At 37.0% G+C, this 6847-nt stretch overlaps 1 protein-coding gene across 1 annotated transcript in view; it reads left to right on the forward strand.

Annotated features, from left to right (window-relative positions):
- The first annotated feature begins 470 nt into the window (after window positions 1-470).
- The window catches only part of LOC137634240 (probable glutamate receptor), a 142878-nt gene continuing 136501 nt past the window's right edge, over window positions 471-6847 (forward strand). Inside the window, exon 1 of the mRNA XM_068366517.1 lies at window positions 471-672. The gene's annotated coding sequence lies outside the window, so the exon portion shown is untranslated. The remainder of the gene's footprint in view (window positions 673-6847) is intronic.

Below are 6847 nucleotides of genomic sequence, written 5' to 3' on the forward strand. Positions count from 1 at the left end.
TGCCTTTTGATAACGTTTTTATGTAATATACAGCAAGATAAAAATATCTAACAGTTAGGCTATTCTCATAAAGTAGACTTAAGAAGTTTTGATATGGTAACCGTATTACAGCGAATAAAAGGAGCATCAGGATGGGTCTGTTTTGCTTAGGGAAAATGTTTATTGTCAGGTTTTCCCGTGTTCGTTCATTTTCGTTAAATGTACACCCACAGTCTTGCACAGCCTTAATTATTCGTACTTCGTGGAGTAGCTACCGTAATTTTTCTTATTACAATTTAGAAATTATTAATTTTATTACATACATGCTATGCAAAATAATTATCTGTTAATGATATCGTTACAAATTTTAAAAAATCAAATTTCATTTATAAGTCTAAAGGTGCACACCCAATGTTCCAAGTTCCAACTTGCACGGTGCGTTACAAGACTCCCGGATTGCTGCACGAACAGTCTGGTTTCCTTCGAGGTTTTATATTTGTTAGTGAGGTGTTATAAGCAGTGTGTGAACTAATATTTGTTTACAAGTTAAATGAAATTTAAAAAGGATACTCGTGGCTGGTACTACGATAAAGCTTTGTCCAACCTGCAATGCATGCGATTGGTCTCTATTGAAAATGTGGAAACTGGTTATGCCAACTTGATAAGATCCTCAAACTACAACCGCTACACCCTGTGAGTGCTTGTCGTGTGTCTTAAAAGATAATAGATGTTTTTGTGAGTGCGCATATTAGGCTAAAAATATATTATCTTTTTTGTAGGTTATTTTAATTGGCTGTTATTGTATAGCATATTCTAAGTGTTTAATGTAGCCTACCCTTAACTAGGCCTAGGCGTTCTAGACTTCCCAAATTAAGACTCGTGCCATAGAAGTAATTAAATTAGCATTATTCATTTTGAAAGTATTAAAGGATCAGAACATTTTTGTTAGATAAATTATGATAATTTTAATCTTATTTTACAATAAAAGTTCTAAATGTTTAATGTAGCCTACCCTTAACTAGGCCTAGGCGTTTTAGACTTCCCAAAGTAAGACTTGTGCCTCAGAAGTAATTCAATTAGCATTATTCATTTTGAAAATATTAAAGGATCAGAACATTTTTGTTAGATAAATTATGATAATTTTAATCTTATTTTACAATAAAAGTTAGAAAGGGCTTTAGGTTTAGCCAAGAACAAATTTGATTTGTAGCCAATATCTTAAAGCCAATTTACGGGCTGAACTTCACATTCTTGAGAAGTGTCCTTACAATATTGATAATCGTGATACTGTTTAGCTTTCATTTTCCCAATACAATATGTATATTTGTATGCGAATTAGATGTTTTTAGACGTTCTTTATACCCTCGATTTTGAGTCCAGCTTTCTGAGCCAAGATATTCAGTGTGAGAGTGATAATTACTGTATTTTGCAGATTAACACAACACTGACAATGATAAATCGTAGTTGAATGATGCATATTTTTATGATTTATTATCATGACCTTGTTTTATTATCTCCCGGGACAATTCTATCCTGTTCGTAATACTAGGCAGGCAGTTAATTCTAAGGCCTTCTCCATCATGAGGCTCAATACTACACAGTATTCTAGAAGTTTTATTCCAGCTGTTACCAAGTTGGGGAATGATCTTCCTAATCGGGTAGTTGAATCAGTAGAACTTCAAAAGTTCAAAGTTGGAGCAAATGTTTTTATGTTAACCAGGCTGACATGAGTCTTTTTATATTTTATATATGACATATCTGTTTTTGACGTTGTTAATAGTTTATATAAGACATATCTGTTTTGACGCTGTTACTGTTTTAAGAATGATATATTGTTAATTTATTCTTATCATTTATTTCTTTATTTCCTTTCCTCACTGGGCTATTTTTCCCTGTTGGAGCCCTTAGGCTTATAGCATCTTGCTTTTCCAACTAGGGTTGTAGCTTGGCTAGTAATATTAATAATAATAATATATATAGTATATTGGGATTGATATCTACATTGTATCCGAAAAAACGTGGAAACCGAGACAGAGAGAGGAAAAAATTAAGTGATACTGTATTCTAGTCTACCCTGTCATTCTCCCCTGCAGAAAATGACCACAGCAGTCATTATTATTATTATTATTACTATCCAAGCTACAACCCTAGTTGGAAAAGCAAGATGCTATAAGCCCAGGGGCTCCAACAGGGAAAAATAGCTCAGTGAGGAAAGGAAATAAGGATATAAATAAATGAAGAGAACAAATTGACAATAAATCATTCTAAAATAAGAAACAACGTCAAAACAGACATGTCATATAATAAACTATCAACAACATCAAAAACAAATATGTCATAAATAAACTATAAAAAGACTATGTCTGCCTGGTCAACAAAAAAGCATTTGCTCCAACTTTGAACTTTTGAAGTTCTACTGATTCAACCACCCGATTAGGAAGATCATTCCACAACTTGGTAACAGCTGGAATAAAACTTCTAGAGTACTGCGTAGTATTGAGCCTCGTGATGGAGAAGGCCTGGCTATTAAAATTAACTGCCTGCCTAGTATTATGAACAGGATAGAATTGTCCAGGGAGATCTGAATGTAAAGGATGGTCAGAGTTGTGAAAAATCTTATGCAACATACATATTGAACTAATTGAACGACGGTGCCAGAGATTAATATCTAGATCAGGAATAAGAAATTTAATAGACCGTAAGTTTCTGTCCAACAAATTAAGATGAGAATCAGCAGCTGAAGACCAGACAGGAGAACAATACTCAAAACAAGGTAGAATGAAAGAATTAAAACACTTCTTCAGAATAGATTGATCACCGAAAATCTTGAAAGACTTTCTCAATAAGCCTATTTTTTGTGAAATTGAAGAAGACACAGACCTTATATGTTTCTCAAAAGTAAATTTACTGTCGAGAATCACACCTAAAATTTTGAAAGAGTCATACATATTTAAAGAAACATTATCAATACTGAGATCCGGATGTTGAGGAACCACCGTCCTTGACCTACTTATAATCATACTTTGAGTTTTGTTAGGATTCAACTTCATACCCCATAATTTGCACCATGCACTAATTCTAGCTAAATCTCTATTAAGGGATTCACCAACCCTAGATCTACATTCAGGGGATGGAATTGATGCAAAGAGAGTAGCATCATCTGCATATGCAACAAGCTTGTTTTCTAGGCCAAACCACATGTCATGTGTATATAGTATGAAAAGTAATGGGCCAAGAACACTACCCTGTGGAACACCAGATATCACATTCCTATAATCACTATGGTGCCCATCAATAACAACTCTTTGAGATCTATTACTTAAAAAATCAATAATAATGCTAAGAAACGACCCACCCACTCCCAACTGTTTCAGTTTGAAAACAAGGGCCTCATGATTAACACGGTCAAAGGCAGCACTAAAATCAAGGCCAATCATACGAACTTCCCGACCACAATCAAGGGATTTCTGTCCAGCATTGGAGATTGTAAGAAGGGCATCACATGCTCCAAGGCCTTTACGAAAACCAAATTGCAAACTAGGGAGTAGATGATTACCTTCAGCAAACATATTAAGACGTTTTGCCAGAAGACGTTCAAAAACTTTAGATAATATTGGAGTTATGGAAATTGGGCGGTAATCAGTGGGACTTGAGCTACCACAAACACATTTACATAGAGGAGTAACATTACCAATTCTCCAACTAGTGCTAAAAGCTCCTCTTCTTGCTAACTTGCGCAAAATAACAGATAACTTTGGAGCTAAGAAATCTGCTGTCTTTATAAAAAACAAAGGAAAAATACCATTTGGGTCTACACCTCCATAAGCATCAAGGTCCATCAACAGAGCTTTAATCTCACGAGATCGAAAAGCTAAACTAGTTAGTTTAGCCTCAGGAAAACAGGAATGAGGAAGTTCAAGTTTTTCATTACTCTGTTTACTGTCAAAAACATCAGCCAAAAGGGTTGCCTTTTCCTTTGGACAGTGAGTGACTGAGCCATCTGGTTTAAGTAAAGGAGGAACTGTTACATCTACACCAAAGAGTGCAGATTTAAGGGTAGACCACCATTTATGTTCCTGAGTTGTACCAGAAAGTGTTTCTTTTATGGTTAAATTGTACTCCTTTTCAGTTGAGGCATAAACTCTCTGAGCAAAAGCTCGAAGCTGAGTATAGTTGTTCCAGGTCAAATCTGATCTGTTACCCTTCCAAAGTTGATAGGCCTCCTGCTTCTCCAAAAAAGCACGTCTACAATCATTATTGAACCACGGTTTGTCCTTCACTCGGTACCTTAGCACACGAGAAGGGATACGCCTATCAATTATGTTGACTAGATTCTCATTCAAAGGGACAACAGGATCTACACTTATATAATTGTGACCAATTCAAGCACAAAAGATCATGTAAAATCTCATTCCAGTCTGCTTGGGATTTCATATAAATTTTACAAGAATATGATATATCAGGGACAGGCTGCTCAGTCTTCACTAATAATGAAATCAAGGCATGATCAGATGTCCCGACTGGAGAACCAACCTTACCAGTTATAACGCCAGGGGAGTCAGTTATGTAATTAAGATCTAATCGGTCTTGCATATATAGGTTTATTATATACTGTAGGTTGATTGGTAACGTCTCCGCCTGGTGTTTGCCAGTCGGGGGTTCGAGTGCCTCCATTAATGTCTGCAACCTTACCATCCTTGTGAGCTAAGGTTGGGGGGTTTGGGGGAGCCTATAGGTCTATCTGCTGAGTCATCAGCAGCCACTGCCTGGCCGTCCCTGGTCCTAGCTTGGGTGGAGAGAACGCTTGGGCGCTGATCATATAATATATGGTCAGCCTCTAGGGCATTGTCCTGACTGCTAGGGCAATGTCACTGTCCCTTGCCTCTGCCATTCATGAGCGACCTTTAAACCTTTTAAACCTTTAAACGTGTTTTTTAGACCTAGACTTTATTAATGACAAATGCTTGGAGAAAGTAAACAGTTGCCAAGGCACCTTACTCTTATCCCACTAGATAGGTAAATACAAGTAGAATTAACAAAAGGACAGATGGTTTGAAAGAGCGCGCAATTGAAAATATTGTACGCTGGGTGATGATGGTATATGTCATGTTACTTATAATTCAATATTCGTTTTCATATTTTGTTTAATTGCAAAGCTAGAATTTGCGCTGGTGTTTGGAGCTTCCTTTCATTCCCGAGCTACACGATTTTTAACTTTGTACCATGCCTCCGTACCGGCTTCATTTCTTCATCTTGCTGCCCAACCTCTTAACTAAAGCTCCATTCTGACATTGAATGGCTCACAGGTCCCAGCGCCAAGCCTTAAGACCCAAATTCATTAATTTATTTCAAACGATTAACTATTTTTTCTTGATGACCACATTACAATTCATGACTTTATGTGAGAAAATTGCCCCATGTTATCGAAATGTGATCGCGTCCGATTTGAAAGAAATGAAAAGAATCCCTCATAAAATTATGCCTTGTAAATATGGTTATCCAACGCTAACCATTTAATAATTCTTACGTTTCTGCACGTTTCTCATATTTCTTTCATTTGTATTTGGGAGAGCCGTTTCAAACTATTTGACTAAGCTATACCAAGAAGAGTAACGTTTTTATTGTTAGCAAACCTTAAAGATATTCTGAAATAGAGGAATTGAAGATCAATTCTCTCTCTCTCTCTCTCTCTCTCTCTCTCTCTCTCTCTCTCTCTCTCTCTCTCTTAGGTTGTTATTCTGATGTTAACTGTACTACCCACGATGCACGGAAAAGTTATTGCTCTGGGGGCGTTTCATACATGCTGATAGGTTCAGGGAAAGCTTGCGCCAAGTCTTCGTTGTAACATTACTTTCTAAGATACTGATTCATGAACGATGAAATTAACTTCATTTTATATACTGAGCAACGTTTTTCAATGATTTATTTTTATAACTACACTTTAGAAACTTCTTTATATTCTTATTTTCTTAGTATTTTCTTTACTGTAGATATTCGTTTTTTTTTTTTTAAAGGTGTTATCTGAACTGACGAAAGGTGTGTGGTGGGGTTGCTGGTGCTGGGGGTGCTTTCTGCTTAAACAGTACTCTCATCTCGCTTGCTCAAACCTTTGCAAAGGCTTTTGTATCTAAATTTATTTAAGATTGTGCTGAAATACTTTAGCTCCTATTTATCTGTTTCATACTAGATACTTGAATTAAACTACTAATTCATCATCAGTTTTTCTCATGCCTCATCTCGTGAAAGGGAAGACTTGTGTATGTACACACGTTGTTCCACATTAGAGGAGAGGTTAATCTAGACTAGAGCAGTGGTTCCCAACCTTTTTTCTGTCATTTCCCCCTTGCACCCAGTTCAACCATCCAGATTTCCCCCTTCATGCCCCGCCCAGCCCTTATGCCCACTCGCCTGCCTCAGAAATGGGCATGACACTCCAATTCTCCCCTTGAATATCATGTCTTTGAGAACTGATATGATCATATCACAATTGAATGGCTAACAACAAATTGCCGCACGCACTATGAGGACATTTTCCGCTTGTTTTAGTTAGTAGGTAGTGTAATTATTTCCCCCCTGGAAGCTTCAAATTTCCCCCCAGGGGGAAATTTCCCCCAGGTTGGGAACCACTGATCTAGAGGGTGCCAACGTATACTGTGACAAGTAGAGACAGTTTGAAGTGCAAAGTTGGGATTACTTCAGCACATGCAGGTGTTAGCTGTTTTGATATACTGGCTACAATCTGGTCAGTGGATATATAGAGAGTACGGCTACTATTTTTCAGCCCTTCACCACCCCAGCACTTAGCTCAATCTGCCGCAGTTGACTAATCAATCTGTCTTTCATTGACTACATAGGTAAACTGTGGCGC

Source organism: Palaemon carinicauda, chromosome 44 (assembly GCF_036898095.1).
Source record: "Palaemon carinicauda isolate YSFRI2023 chromosome 44, ASM3689809v2, whole genome shotgun sequence".
NCBI classification, from domain to species: Eukaryota; Metazoa; Arthropoda; class Malacostraca; order Decapoda; family Palaemonidae; genus Palaemon; species Palaemon carinicauda.